At 50.1% G+C, this 16725-nt stretch overlaps 1 protein-coding gene and 1 long non-coding RNA gene across 2 annotated transcripts in view; one reads left to right on the plus strand and one right to left on the minus strand.

Annotated features, from left to right (window-relative positions):
* LOC121003516 (zinc finger protein 208-like) overlaps window positions 1-16725 on the minus strand; it is a 2651670-nt gene that overhangs the window by 651900 nt on the left and 1983045 nt on the right. The window lies entirely within an intron of this gene.
* Window positions 6099-13798, plus strand: LOC121003622. The gene is made up of 3 exons (XR_005779563.1): window positions 6099-6203; window positions 13490-13626; window positions 13756-13798. It is a non-coding gene; the product is annotated as an uncharacterized LOC121003622 (long non-coding RNA).

A 16725-nucleotide genomic window follows, 5' to 3' on the forward strand; every position in this document is an offset into this window, starting at 1 on the left:
ATAGCTGTAGTCTGTTCCGGCATGCTGGGAGTTGTAGTTTAGCAACAGCTAGAGGGCTGCAGGTTGAGCATGCCTGTGCTAGCCCGATTCTATGTCTTGTGTGCAGCTGTCTGTTTGCCCATGGACAAACTCAGCATGGGGAACAGGCATCTGCTAGTCCGATTCTATGCCTTTTTGGAGAGGGCTCCTGGGTTCTCCGGAGGGAGGACATCTAGTCTATGTATGCAGCTCTGCCTTTAACCACCATGTATCTGTTCCGCATGGGGTCCAGACATCTGTCTTGTTTTCTGGTTCCCGTTATGTCCTGTCTGAACAGTGTCATGTGATTATGTTTGGGTTCCTGTTTGTGTACCTGGGTTCCAGTCTGTCTCGTGTTTCTGGACCGCTGGTGCTTGAACCAGCATTAGTCTCTGCAGGTAAATTGCTAAGTACACAGGAACCATCCTGGAGGTGCGACCAGTAAGCCCTCAGCTAAATTAATCTCCACAATCTGGGGCTCTGTGAAGAACCGGGCTCACTGAATCTCTGCCCCCTGGGTTTGGCTCCATGTCAAACCGGTGCACTTGGTCCAGTGGTATTACCTGCACTTTACCCTTACCTGCTGGTCCAGCTTCCTGTCTTGTCTGGATCTCTGTTAAAGCATTTGTTTTGGTTCTTGCCTTGTTGTCTGATTCTTTGCCTTGTATGCCTGAGAGATGTTCTAGGGCAGGCATGCTCAACCTGCCGCCCTCCAGCTGTTGTAAAACTACAACTCCCACAATGCCCTGCTGTAGGCTAATAGCTGTAGTCTGTTCGGGCATGCTGGGAGTTGTAGTTTTGCAACAGCTGGAGGGCCGTAGGTTGAGCATGGCTGTTCTAGGGGGTCTGTATGACCCTCTCTAAAACATGACAACATCACTGAAATAAGCCATGGCCCTTCAAACACAATTATAGGTACCAGAAGTCTATTTCAGCACATGAGGTGGCATCACCAGATCCTTTGGGAAAATACAACTGGCCAGAATTCCCAAGCAGAACATGTCTGTCCTCCTTCTCCTGGTCCTCTTTGTGGTAACCAACCTGCATCCCCAAGCAATGTAGAATCTTTGTCATCTTCATCACCATTACCTTCTTGTTAGCCTGCTAACACGTCTCCTCGGATTCATCGTGAGATATCTATTATAGAACTTTTGGACATGAAAAACTTTTCTCCACCAGCAATTAGCTTGTCTACAAGGTGAACCCCAACATGGCCAAGTTGCAGTCACTGCAGTACTCACATGGCGGAGAATGTCAGCCACTCCTTGGGATTGTTTCTGTGCCCCAAGCTGCAATCCAAAGTGGACACCTGTAGCAGCTGTTATGGGCAGGGACAGTACATTTCTTTCACAGCCCACTGGATCTATGCGTTTTGTGGCAGTGGAGAGGCAGCACCCCAGCAACATGGCCACTATATCATGGGGCTGGCTCCAACAGCAGGCAGTTATCTGCCACCTTCTCCTTCATGGACATGGTCCCGTCTCCAACAGCAGCAGGGCATTGCGTTACGAACACTACTTATCCTTCCAATCACGTGTCCGGTCTGGAGTTGCCATGCCATGTTGGAGCTGATCGGCTTGGGAGAGAGAAGCTACACTGGCGAGCAGTTGCTCAAGTACATCAAGCAGCAAACATCACGCTGGCTGTCACCCCGCCGACTCCAACTGGGCAAGGTGGTCAGTGACAATGGGCACAGCATCCTTGCTGCCCTGAACCTGGAGGAAATAACACATGCTCTCTGCATGGCCTTTCAAATAAATGCACTGGCTCGTACAAGATGCTGGCAATGTCCTGGAGAGTGTCCCTCTTTTCAGCCATTCTCACGTGGTGAAGAACGATCTCCTGGACTTGTAGCATCAGAATTGTATGCAGCTACATCGCTTCATCTGCAACGTTCCAACTCGCTGGAATTCAACATTGCACATGTTCAAGTGTCTATACAAGAAGCAGAACCGTGAACGATTTGGTGATGCACCAGACCGCCTCCGCAACGAACATGTGTATTTTCCAGGTTGGGCACTGGCAGCTCATGCCGATCATGCTGCAGATGTCCCTCACCCCCCTCATATGTATTTTTGAAGAGATGCTGATGCTCATGCAAAAGGTAGCCCTACAGCTATTGGGGTCCCACAATGAGAAACTCCCATGAGGGAGGAGGAGAAGCTGCTGCCACTTGAGGAGGAGGAGGAAGAGGATTCGGAGTTGGAGAAGAAAGAGGATGATGATGCTGAAGGTGACACCAGCTAAACCACCAGGGGCGTAGCTATAGGGGTTGCAGAGGTAGCAGTTACTACCGGGCCCAGGAGCCCGAGGGGGCCCAAAGACCCTTGTGCCGCATAAGAAGACACCGGTATTATAGAAAGTGCATAATGGTTGTTACACCTCTGACTGGAAGGAAAGGGGTTGGGTCAAGAATTTGGTAGGGTGGGGGGGGGGGGGTGTTTCAATTTTTTCCTCAGGCAGCACAAAGGCTATGTGCGTCCCTGGCCACAAAGCACTGAGGGAAGGGGGGCCCAAGCTGAGCTTTTGCAGCAGGGCCCATGAGCCTTTATCTACGCCCCTGTACACCACCCAATCGTCGCATGGGGGGAGGGGGGGGGGCAGAATTGGAAAAACTAGCTCTTTGGGCACGCTGGCCAGATCATGTCATCGCTGACATTGAGCAGTCTGATTACTGGATAGCCATGCTTTTAGAGCCTAGCTATCAAGGCAAAATGGGGGAATGTTTTCCTCTTGCAGAAAGTGTTTATTATTAGGAAACACTGTGTACACAACTTATGGCGATCAGACGCCTGCCACCAGCATGTCTGAAAGGGGGTCCCCTCCCCACCTGCAGAGTCACCCGCCTCCCGCCACCATAAGAAGCAGAAGCCGCAGTAGCTATTTCAGTCTTCTCAACATTATGGAGCAGTTTTTCCATATGCCACACCAGGCTGAGGCCAGTCAGCAAGCTGACAGCACCCGCCTCAATGCCCAGGTTCACACCTACCTAAACTATGGCCAGCCTCTGTCTTATGCCCAGTTCCCTGACCCATAGATTTCTTCTGGGCAGGCAGACTGGAACAGTGGCCCGGACTGGCACAGCATGCGCTCTATCTTCTTTCTTGTCCAGCCTAAAGTGTTATCTCAGGGGGGACATAATAACTCCCCCAAATGGACCAAGTTGTCCTCCGCCAGTGTACATAACATCACTTTTGTCAAAATGAGCCAAGCCTGGATTCAGGAGGATTTTCACATTCTTCTGGCTGATTCTGATGAATACATCTGGCCTTGCTGGTGGTGCTCCACTGTTATGGGGGTCTCATGTACTGGATGACTGCTGCTGCCACCCGCATAATGCCACTGCTGTCTGTCTGTCTTCACTTTCTGTCATGTCACTAATGCCACTTTCCCACCATCACATTCTGTACGGCTGCTCCTGCTGCTGCCTCAGTTATGCAACTGCTGTGACCTGCTGACCATCATCTTCCGTAAGGCTGCTGCTGCCTCCATTATGCTGAGGCCTTTCTGCCAACATGTACCGTATGGCTGCTGCTTCATCTGCCTCAGCTGCTGCTCCTCTCTGTTACTCTCCTACTGTCACCACCATTAAAGGGTTTCTACCACCACATTTTGACCTATTTAGCTGTCAGACACTAGCGTAGTTTTATTGGTATGCTAATGAGCCTCTAGGTGCTATGGGGGGGGGGGGGGGGGGTCTTTTCAGCACCTAGAGGCTCCGTCCACTCACCATTTCCGCCGCCCAGCGCGCTCCAGCCCGCCCCTCTGCTCTAGATTGACAGCCTACTCGCGTCTGCGCCGTGTGCTTCTGTATTCGGCGCAGGAGCAGTAACTGTTGGACTGCTCCCTGCGCCGTAATCGGCGCAGGCGCAGTGAAGATGCCGGCGCAGGGAGACAGTCAGTGCGCCTGCGCCGAATACAGAAGCACACGGCGCAGGAGCGAGAATTCGGCCGAGATGGAGAGAATTAGTCTGTCAATCTAGAGCAAAGGGGCGGGCTGGAGCGCGCTGGGCGGCAGAAATGGCGAGTGGACGGAGCCTCTAGGTGCTGAAAAGACCCCCCCATAGCACCTAGAGGCTCATTAGCATACCAATAAAACTACGTTTTTTAGGGTAACCGCTGCAGAGAAAGGGATTACAATAGCATGGTTAGGTTCAGCAGACACTAGCAGATCGCTAGTGTCAGACAGCTAATTAGGTCAAAATGTGGTGGTAGAAACCCTTCAACAAAAAGCATCTGCCACCACTACTACCACCACCATTAACACAAAGCATCTGTCACCACTATCACCACTACTACCCCCACCACTACTACTACTACTACCACCACCATTAACACAAAGCATCTGCCACCACCACCACTACTACTACCCATAGACAGCCCTGTATGTCCATGCTGTACCGCTCCTGCTGCTGCCACTTTATCAGTACCGTCCCCTTCCCACATCCACACCGCTGCTGCTGCTGCTGCTCCCAATTAGAAGGGAGACGTTTTTTAGGCTCGTTCACAACAAGCCCCTTCTTCTTCTGTGGTTTTTCGTACAGGCGGGCATTCCCACCCGGTCAGGGCATCATTTTTGGACACTTGGTCACCCAAGCCACTTTGTAATAGTTTTCTATCCCATAACACCGTGTGTTTAATCGTCTTCTGCCTCCGATAAGGGGCAATTATTGGAAGCTTTGGAAAATGAAAAAGCAGAACACGTATCCCGGCGCGGTGCGATATTACACACGCTATATGATAACGCCTTTCCCCACCGCTATGTATGTCGGTGTCAGTCAGACATCAGTTACTATTGCCGTCATTGGGGTCCGGAGCTTGTGGGGGGAAAAGAAAAATACATAACAAATAAATAGAAGAGAACAAGTTTTCCTAAAAATGATGACTCCTCGGAGGTTAGAGGGGGTCAAATACCAACTTTTAGGGTAATTGGAGCAACGTCGGTTTGGCCTGAATCGTGTCCGAGCCAAACTTTTTACAAAATTGAGAGAACCGGACCCGAAACGAATCTCGAGTGTTTTTTTCTGTGTTTTTTCTAATCTCCGACGACTAAAATCTCATCTTTGAAATTCGGCCAATGACGAAAGGCGGGGCTATTAAAGGGGGTGGGCTATTAAAGGGGGCGGGGCTGTTCTAGGAAGAGAACTTATCTCCGATCCACTAATTGTAGGGATCGGATCGCTGGGGGCCCCTGCCAATCATGAGAACGGGGCCCATGTTCCCCCATTGGAATGGAGCAGCAGAGAAGCTCAGATCAACTACAAAGAAAATCCTTTGATAAAACAAAAATATAGCATAGGATAATAATTGTAATCCCCCCCCCCCCCCCACAGCGGAAATCCTACATCTGCCCCGACATAAGATATCGCTGACATCATTTCTAATAACTGATATGGAGAAAAGGGACAGAGTTACCCCTAAACATCTCCGGAGCACACACAGAGCCCCGATACCAGCAGATTACATCGCCGGCTCTGCTACATGGACATGACAAAGACTCAGCTGTAGTAACTGAACATTACACATACACAGCTCTGCTACATGGACATGACAAAGACTCAGCTGTAGTAACTGAACATTACACATACACAGCTCTGCTGCACACACTGATACAAGTCTTCAGAGGCATATTACACATAAACAGCTTGGTTGTATACACATACAGCTCAACTACACAGACATTACACGGATACAGCTCATCTATACAAACATTACAGGCTTACAGCTCTGCTACATACAGACTGGGATTCCACACAGCACAGCAGAGTCTCACACACAGAGCAGAGAAACCTGGTCATGTGATCTCCATGACTCCTCCCACACCTGATCACATGGTCATGACATCATCACAGGTCCTGTACCTTCTCCTGCAGCATAACCTGACTCCTCCCACATATGGTCACATGGTCATGACATCATCACAGGTCCTGTACCTTCTCCTGCAGCATAGCCTGACTCCGCCCACACCTGATCACATGGTCATGACATCATCAAAGGTCCGGTACCTTCTCCTGCAGCACAGCCTGACTCCTCCCACACACGATCACATGGTCATGACATCATCACAGGTCCTTTACTTCCTCCTGCAGCACAGCCTGGAGCCCGACTCCCTCATGGTGGTAGAAATTACAGCCCAGGAGGCTCCATAGTGAAGGGTTGTCAGAGGAGGACACGCCTGCCCCCAGGTAAGTGGAACACTCATCACATCCACACGTCATGACTAGAGATGAGCAAATTTCATATTTTAAAATTCGTTCACACTTCATTTACTGGTAAAAGGTGAATTCCGTTATGGATTCCGTTTCCACAGACCATAACGCAATTCTAGGACTGAATGCCTTTTTGCAGCCCATACCCTTCTATTATGATGGAATGAATAATGGAACGCCTCTATAGACATTCCGTTATGCATTCAGTCATAGAATTGCGTTATGGTCCGTGGTAACTGAATCCATAACGCTATTCACCTTTTACCAGTAAATGAAGTGTGAACGAATTTCAAAATATGAAATAAGCTCATCTCTAGTTAAGACTCCACAGCCAGAAAGAGTCGTAGATCTGTCTGCTGGTAATCAACAGGTTCCTGAGAACATAAATGAGGAAATAAACACACAGACTTCTATAGAAGACATATCCAGGAGATCGCAGGGGGCGTTATATAGAAGACATATCCAGGAGATCTCAGAGACGTGGACTGGAGCAGGGGGCGTTATATAGAAGACATATCCTGGAGATCTCAGAGACGTGGACTGGAGCAGGGGGCGTTATATAGAAGACATATCCAGGAGATCTCAGAGACGTGGACTGCAGGGGGGCGTTATATAGAAGACATATCCAGGAGATCTCAGAGACGTGGACTGGAGCAGGGGGCGTTATATAGAAGACATATCCTGGAGATCTCAGAGACGTGGACTGGAGCAGGGGGCGTTATATAGAAGACATATCCAGAAGATCTCAGAGACGTGGACTGGAGCAGGGGGCGTTATATAGAAGACATATCCAGGAGATCTCAGAGACGTGGACTGGAGCAGGGGGCGTTATATAGAAGACATATCCAGGAGATCTCAGAGATGTGGACTGGAGCAGGGGGCGTTATATAGAAGACATATCCTGGAGATCTCAGAGACGTGGACTGGAGCAGGGGGCGTTATATAGAAGACATATCCAGAAGATCTCAGAGACGTGGACTGGAGCAGGGGGCGTTATATAGAAGACATATCCAGGAGATCTCAGAGACGTGGACTGGAGGAGGGGGCGTTATATAGAAGACATATCCAGGAGATCTCAGAGATGTGGACTGGAGGAGGGAGCGTTATATAGAAGACATATCCAGGAGATCTCAGAGACGTGGACTGGAGCAGGGGGCGTTATATAGAAGACATATCCAGGAGATCTCAGAGACGTGGACTGGAGCAGGGGGCGTTATATAGAAGACATATCCAGGAGATCTCAGAGACGTGGATGGAACAGGGGGCGTTATATAGAAGACATATCCAGGAGATCTCAGAGACGTGGACTGGAGGAGGGGACGTTATATAGAAGACATATCCAGGAGATTTCAGAGACGTGGACTGGAGCAGGGGGCGTTATATAGAAGACATATCCAGGAGATCTCAGAGACGTGGACTGGAGGAGGGGACGTTATATAGAAGACATATCCAGGAGATTTCAGAGACGTGGACTGGAGCAGGAGCGTTATATAGAAGACATATCCAGGAGATCTCAGAGACGTGGACTGGAGGAGGGGGCGTTATATAGAAGGCATATCCAGGAGATCTCAGAGACGTGGAATAGAATAGGGGACGTTATATAGAAGACATATCCAGGAGATCTCAGAGATTTGGACTGGAGCAGGGGGCGTTATATAGAAGACATATCCAGGAGATCTCAGAGGTGTGGACTGGAGCAGGGGGCGTTATATAGAAGACATATCCAGGAGATGTCAGAGACGTGGACTGGAGGAGGGGGCGTTATATAGAAGACATATCCAGGAGATCTCAGAGACGTGGACTGGAGCAGGGGGCGTTATATAGAAGACATATCCAGGAGATCTCAGAGACGTGGACTGGAGCAGGGGGCGTTATATAGAAGACATATCCAGGAGATCTCAGAGACGTGGACTGGAGCAGGGGGCGTTATATAGAAGACATATCCAGGAGATCTCAGAGACGTGGACTGGAGCAGGGGGCGTTATATAGAAGACATATCCAGGAGATCTCGGAGACGTGGACTGGAACATGGGACGTTATATAGAAGACATATCTTTTTGGGCCCAAACTTGACGAGATCATTTCTGAGGCCACGGGTGGCAAAAGCACCCATCTTCCGCAGCCCAAACCCAAGCGTTCTTTCCGACCACGTCCTTCCGCACCTCGCCAGTCCTTTCGCCGCTTCACGGGCACCCTCGACCGCGAGGCAGCCCTCCCAGGAACAACGGCAGAAGCCTTCGTTCAAGCCCCAGCCCGCCTGGCGTTCCCGAGCGCAGCCTCAGTGCTCTTCCTCTGACAAGCAATCCCCTGCATGAATGAGGGTCGGCTCCTTCATTTTCAGGAGGTTTGGCCGGCCCACATCTCAGATGCCTGGGCGCTCGAGGTGGTCACTTCGGGCTACAAGTTGGAGCTCAAATCCATGCCTCCAAACCGTTTTTTTTCTGTCCTGTCCCCCAGGGAGCCGTCTCGTGCGGGGGCCTTCTTTCAAGCGGTTCAAGATCTGCTGGTCAGGGGAGTGATCTCCCCCGTTCCGGTGAAGGAGCCTTTTTCCGGTTTTTACTCCAACCTCTTCATGGTGCCCAAGAAGGAGGGAGCGGTCCACCCGGTGTTGGACCTCAAGAGGTTAAACCGTTACCTTCGGGTGCGCCGTTTTTGCATGGAGTCTCTTCACTCCGTGATAACCATTCCCCTTGCGCCAAGGAAGCTAACTTCCGTGGATATCCAGGACGCTTACCTGCACGTCCCCATCATGATCGCCCACCAGTGGTTTTTGCGCTTCGCGGTCCACTCGGACCACTACCAGTTCGTCACCCAGCCATTCGGTCTGGCGACTGCGCCGAGGGTGTTCGCCAAGGTGCTCGCTCCGCTTATGGGCCTTCTTCGCTCCAGGGGCATCACCTTGATTCCGTACCTGGACGACATTCTCATCAAAGCGTTGTCGTTCCGGCAGTGCGAGGAGAGTCTGCAGATAATCTTGGACACCCTCGCCCGCTTTGGATGGCTAGTGAACCTTTGAAAATCCTCCCTGGTCCCGTCCACTCGGATTCGGTTCCTCGGTATGCTGCTGGACTCCGGGACAGCTCGAGTTCGTCTTCCAGCGGATAAGGTGAAGGACCTTCGCAGCGCGGTGTTCCGTTTGCTTCGGCAGTGCACAGTTTCCATCTGGACTTGTATGCGGGTGTTGGGCCTTATGGTGGCCTCGTTCGAGGCGGTACCATTCGCTCAATTTCACACCCGGTTCCTTCAGCGGGCGATCCTCTCGACCTGGGACAAGTCCCAGGAGTCCTTGGATCGTCGGTTTTCCCTTCCTCAACAGGTTCGGTCGGACCTCCATTGGTGGCTCTCCCCACCTCACCTGGAGATGGGGAAGTCTTTCCTTCCGATCAGATGGACGGTCGTTACTACCGACGCCAGTCTTCAGGGTTGGGGAGGAGTCTTCGGCACTCATACTTCCCAGGGTGTATGGTCTCCGTCGGAGTCCAGACTGTCCATCAATATCTTGGAGCTTCGTGCAATTTTCCTCTCACTGCGCCATTGGTCTCACCTCCTGCGGGGCCTTCATGTCCGAGTCCAGTCGGACAATGCCACAGCGGTGGCGTATGTCAACCATCAGGGGGGGACTCGCAGCTCGACCGTCATGTCGGAGGCGGCGAGGATTCTCAGGTGTGCGGAGGCCCATGTTCCGGCCCTGTCGGCGGTCCACATCCCCGGCGTTGTCATTGGACGGCAGATTTCCTGAGCCGGACGTCGATAGACCCCGGGGAATGGTCTCTCCATTCGACGCTTTCTGTCATCGCTGGGGGCGGCCGGTGTCACGGCTGTATGTGAGCCACACGAGCATACACAGTGAATTAGCTACTGACCGGACCCAAACTAGGGAGGATAAAGGTTGACCCCTGTCAGACCCTAAAAGCTCTCCCTATGCTGCTAAGCACATGTCCAGATGGTGGATCGAGACATGCCCGCGTACCTAAGGCTGATGACCACTGTAACCCCTACAATAGTGGAAGGGGCACGGCCACCGGTGCCCTGCTCAGTATATGGACGGAACCGGGGTCGCCTCGGATCCAGTCAGCAAACAAACAGAAACACCCAATGTCTGCACACTTAACTGAAGGAGCTGCAGCAGCAGTGAAAACAGATCCAAAGTCAGCAGACAATATCCGAAGTACTTGCTTCAGCAGAACACAGGTCCAGTGAAAAGATATCACCCAAGTGAAGATACTCAAGCGAGAGATACAGCTCAAATGAAAAGTATAATCCGCACCCTACAAAGGAGGAGGGTGATTTAAAGGCAGAGAAATCAAACACAGGAGGGACAGCTGGGAGGAAGGAAACAGAAAGTAAAGACCTCATCACAGGGGCGGAGAAACAGAGCAGAGAGAACTCCTCCAAGCTCTAGTAGTGACATCATCACAGGGGTGGAGAAACAGAGCTGTGAGAACGTCTCAAAGCTCTGGTAGTGACAGCCGGATGTGGATCTGATGGCCTCCGGCCTCAATCACAAGCTTCCGTGCTACTTCGCCCGCGCAAGGGATCCCGCAGCTTGCGGAGTGGACGCGCTCGTGGCGCCGTGGAACAGGTTCACGTTCCTCTATGTCTTTCCGCCGCTATCCCTCCTGCTTCGGATTCTCCGCAGGATCAAGTGGGAGGGCGTTCAGACCCTGCTGATCGCTCTGGACTGGCCGCGCCGGGCATGGTACTCGGATCTTGTCCTCCTGTTAGGGGACATGCCGTACCCGCTCCCTCTCAGACCCGATCTTCTGTCGCAAGGGCCCGTCTTGCACCCGAGTTTAGATACTCTTCGTTTGACGGCGTGGCTCTTGAAACCTTCCTTTTGAAACAGCGGGGTTTTTCCTATGCAGTGGTTGGGACGCTCATTCGGGCCAGGAAACCTTCTTCTTCCAGGATATATTATAGGACCTGGAAGTCCTTCCTTCTTTTCTGTGAGGAGCGGGACCTATCTCCCAGATCCTTCTCCCTGACGGTCGTTTTGGCCTTCCTTCAGTCCGGACTGGAATTGGGCATGGCGCTAAGCTCCTTGAAGGTGTTGGCCCTTTCCATTTTCTTTCAGCGATCCCTGGCGGGACGGGGTCCTGTTTGGACCTTCCTTCAGGGAGTTGCGCACTCCGCTCCGCCATACGGTCCTCCGCTTCATCCGTGGGATCTTAACTTGGTATTGGGAGTTCTGCAGACTTCCCCTTTCGAACCCTTACGGGAGGCTTCCCTCCGCCTGCTGTCCTGGAAAGTGGCCTTCCTGGTGGCCATCACATCCATTCGGAGGGTTTCAGAATTGGCAGCTCTGTCCTGCCTTGAACCATTCCTGATCTTTCATCAGGACAAGGTGGTCCTCCGTTCGGTCCCTTCCTTTTTACCTAAGGTAGTGTCGGCTTTTCACCTCAATGAGAACATTGTCCTTCCGTCCCTTTGTCCTGGGCCCTCCCATCCGCGGGAGGTGTTGTTGCACCGCTTGGATGTGGTGCGGGCTCTTCGGATTTACCTTTCGGCCGTGGCCCCCTTTCGGCGCACGGACGCCTTGTTCGTTCTTCCGGAGGGTTCTAGGAAGGGGTTGGCAGCTTCCAAGGTGACGATCTCCTGGTGTATTCGCTCCACTATTTTGGAATGTTACCGCGTTCAGGACAGGACAACCCCTCTGGGAATCACGGCCCATTCTACCAGGGCACTTGGGTCCACCTGGGCTCACTTCCACCGGGTGTCGGCGGCTCAGTTGTGTAAAGCCGTGACCTGGTCTTCCCTCCACACTTTTACAAAGTTTTACAGGGTTCACACTCTCGCTTCTGCGGACGCCGCTCTGGGCTGCCTGGTTTTGCAGGCCTCTGTGTGATGACTGTCATGAGGGTCTCTACCTTCTTCACTCTGTTTTGTGTTCCCTCCCAAGGACTGCTTTAGGACGTCCCATGGTCTGTGTCCCCCAATGATATAAGCGAGAAAACAAGATTTTGTGAAACTCACCTGTAAAATCAGTTTTTCGCTTGATTCCTTGGGGGACACAGCACCCACCCCCGTTTGGGTCCGTTGACCGTGGAGTTAGTTGATGTGGTTATATCCTTCTGCTTCTCCTACTGCTTTTGCACAAACTGAAGGCTCTCTCCTGGCCGGAGGGGGTATAGCTGGCGGGGGAGGAGCTAACAGTTTTTAGCCTAGTGTCGCTGCTTAGTGGCAGCAAGCAGCTATACCCATGGTCTGTGTCCCCCAATGAATCGAGCGAGAAACAGATTTTACAGGTGAGTTTCACAAAATCTCGTTTTTTCAAACCAGCACCTGGATCTGAATACTATCATATTGGCATCCAATGAAAAATTTACAGTATCTGTATAAGCGCCACCTGATGATTGTTGGGAGTTAGACCTCTATATCAATCTCTTATTGATGACCTATCCTGAGTATATGCCGGAGAAACCCTTCAAGGACCGCTGTATTTCATCATGCTGCTTCTTAAAAATAAATCTTTTAAACTGCAACATCTGTGTGATCGTGAGGAGCTGCCAAAAACCAAATCTGCCAACCCAATATCCGTCTAGATAACAATAATAATCTTTATTTATGTATTGCCAACATATTCCACAGCGTTTTACAATTACCCGAATAACCTAGGACCTGTAGAATCCTCCACTGCTCCAGCACTGAGGCTCCTGTGGTCTCCTTCAGTCTGTTTACATCACTGCAGGGACAATATTGGTTGGAGCTCTGATGGCGGTATGTATATCACCTGACCATTGAGGCCTATGATGGTCTATGGTGGTCACGTGCTGTTCATACTGGCATCACTGATGATGTCTTCTATTGGCTGTAGGGTCATGTGAAGGTGTGACATACCATGAAACTGCCTTGACCTCACACATGTTTCAATTAGGGACCGACCGATTATCGGTTTTACCGATATTATCGGCCGATATTCAGGATTTTGAAAGTTATCAGTATCGGCATCTATTTTGCCAATATACCGATAACGAATCGGGAACAAGGATTGCGCTGCTCTCAGCGCGATCCGTGTTCCCTCAGCAGCACAGGGGAGAAGGAAGCAGTGTCTCCCTCCCCCCTGTGCCGCTGCCACCAATGAGAGGACAAGAGGAGGGGAGGGGCTGTGGCCACTGCGCCACCAATGATGTTGACTCACTCATTCATTCAAATTCAACAGGAAGCGGGAGCTGGCTGCAGAATCATATAGCCGGCTCCCGACCTCTATGACAAGTAGGCATGAGATTTTGTAGGATTTTACATCATCTCATCTTTCCATTCAGGTTCCTACAATATAGGATCCGCTCAGTGGAGATCTTCTATATAAGATCCTTCTCCTGATTGACCCATGGACAGGGACAAGATGACGGAGAGGATAATAAATCTCACCCTAGAGATCCTCTTCCGGCTTACTGGAGAGGTAAGAAATTCTGATGATGTCACATTACATCATCTTATCTATGTTACTAACAGATGGACATGACTGGAGAGGTGAGGGACTCTGGAGATGTATGGAGTGATCATTATTACTGTGTCTCTCCATAACCAGGACTACACAGTAGTGAAGAAGACCTCTAGTGAGCGCTGTCAGGACCCTGTGTCTGAAGGATGGGGAAGATCCCTGAGCCCAATCATGGAGCCTCCACCTCACCCCCTAAAACACGAGGGAATCAATAGAGAGAAGATCCTAGAACTCACCAACAAGATGATTGAGCTGCTGACTGGAGAGGTGACACTGCTGGGACATTATACAGGAACGCTATGAAGGGATCTGGGTGATGACTGTATCATTGTGTTGTCAGGTTCCTATAAGGTGTCAGGATGTCACCATCTATTTCTCCATTGAGGAGTGGGAGTATTTAGAAGGACACAAAGATCTGTACAAGGACGTCATGATGGAGGATCACCGGCCCCTCACATCACCAGGTAATAGACATGACTACATACACATGTCCTCTCATTATCTGTATGTAAGGGATGAATTCTGTCACTGGATGTGTTTCATACTGTTGGAAACAAAAATCTTTTGAAGCAACTTCTTCCTCAGAACATTCTTTCTTTCATTTAAGCCTTATTCACACGTCAGTGATTTCCATCAGTGATTGTGAGCCAAAACCAGGATTTGATCCTCCACACACATAAGGTATGTAACAGAGGCTACTATCAGCCAATGTCCCCCTGCTTATCGCTGCGGTTCTGGGCTCCGTGTTCAGCGGTGATCTGCTGCTGGTGTTTCCCCATTCACCGCTGCAGTCCTGGGCTCTGTCCTTGCAGGCATTGTCTGTCCTGGGATCCGCTCAGCAGTTTCCTTCCAGCCCTGAGCACAGCATGGTTGCAGCTTGTCGTCTGTAGCACTTCCTTTAAGGCCTGTGCACGTCACTTCCTGTGATTTATGAGTTAGCTCATATGACCTTGCTGACCAATCCTAGCCCTCCTGCACATACATAAGTGGCTCAGCCCCCTTCCCTGGTGCCTGAGCGTCAAGGTCCTTGTGTCCTGCAAAGGTTGCTTATATCTCTGCTCGTCTTCTTGTGTATCTAACCTGTGCTTGTGTTTCTGGACTCTGCTACCTGTTTGATCCCTGCCTGTTTGCCTTGATTCTCCTGTTGCCAATCGGTATTGCCTGACCTGTGCCGCCTGCCCGGACCTATTGCTTGTTTGACTTCGCCTCTGCCTCATCCTTTGGTCCTGCACTGTTGCTCATGGTTACGGCTTGGCCTTCTGACTACGTCTGTACCTCTGGTACCTTGATCAGGTACCTCTTGGTCCGTCTGGACCAGCTGCCTCGTGTGTCAATCCTTATTAAGAGGTCGCGACCTGGTGTTCCTCTCGGGAAAGTCTATCCCCACCATCAGGGATACTGTGAAGAATGAGGGGCTCACTTAGGGGAGGTAGGGCACGCGGCACAGTGGGTTCACACCTGCTGGTTCATGATAAGGTATAGGGGAAAGATCTGTACCTGTTCTGTGTTTAGAGCCTCATCTGGTTTTGGCTCAAAATCTCTGATGGAAATCACTGACCGAACACTGACGTGTGAATGAGGCCTTATTCAGAGACAAGAGCAGCAAGACAGCATTGAAGTCAAGGTAAAATGTAGGCAGATTATGGCATAAGAGGTAAATGGAAGTGAATTACAGCCGTGGTAAAAGGCAGCGCTCTGTTATAAGTCCTGGACACCGTCCTTTATACCTCTGAGGACAAAGGAATCATTAATATTTTAATTCAAGTTTTCCGCAGTATGTCGCTGTACGTAGACTTCAATGTTTTACACACAGATTCCTGACAAGTAAAGCAGAGAGGATGATGAAGCAGCTCTATAGCTCAGTGTTCAGAAGTAACTTGTCCTCCTGTGTGATTAGGACAGGTTTTGTGTGTACTGATAGGACGGCGGCCATTTTATTTCTCCTAATGATTGCTCCCTAGACAAAACAAGCCTTTCTAAGTAATGAAAGGTATTTGCGAATATATTTATTACAAAGTAATATTTAAGTATTTTTATCTTTTTAATTCCTGGAGAACCCCTTTTAAAGGCCTCTATTTTCTCAGGAAAAGTACATCAGTATTCACTTCAAAATGGTAATTAACTCTTTAGCTAAGCTCCTTTTTTGAGGTGTAAACACAAGGGGGGTCCTTTACTATTCTGAAATAAGCCTAAATTAGGCATATTTCAAGGGGCAGATGTCGGTGCAATGGTTAGTAGCGCCGCTATCTGTGAATTCGCCCTGCTCATGCCAGGTCTACAATTGTAGGTGTGGCGTGGACGGCGAAGATGATGGGCCTGCGCCTCTTCATGACTTCGGCGGAACCACCAGCAGCTTAGGGCTTTAAGACCTGCATTTAAAACACCGGTCTTAATAAATGTGTCCCAAGATGTATACCTAAGACAACATGGCTGACCATCCGATCTAATCCTGATTCTGAAACACCTACAGTTAAGGAAGAGAGAACAACACCCGAGAGATTTCCCAGTCCTCTTCTTCCACAGGATAATTCAGAAGAACATCACTATGTCCCACAGGATGATCAGGTAGAGGGATATAAGGGCATCATGATGGAGGATCACAAGCCCCTCATATCACCAGGTAATAGACATGACTAAATACACACGTCCTCTCATTGTCTGTATGTAAGGAATGAATTCAGTCACTGGATGTGTTTCCTACAGATAAGGAAGAGAGAAGAACACCAGAGAGATGTCCCAGTCCTCTTCTTCCACAGGATGGTTCAGAAGAACATCACAATGTCCCACAAGATGATCAGGTAGATGGAGATAAGGTCTCATGAAATGTCTCTTATGATCTGTAGAAAACTGTGAAGATCTTGTCTTCAGTCTTGTTTCATCCACCAGTATTATATGTGTTATCCTTGTATAATGAGAAAGATGGAGATGGCAGGATTACAGCTGACCATAGACATTACATGTTGTCTGGATCTTCTCACTGTTTTCTGCCTGTACAGACTTTTTAGATGGCCTTCTCTGTCAACTGCTGCAGATCTTTTGTGGTTGCACAAGAGTGGC

The sequence above is a fragment of the Bufo bufo genome, chromosome 6, assembly GCF_905171765.1.
Source record: "Bufo bufo chromosome 6, aBufBuf1.1, whole genome shotgun sequence".
NCBI lineage: Eukaryota > Metazoa > Chordata > Amphibia > Anura > Bufonidae > Bufo > Bufo bufo.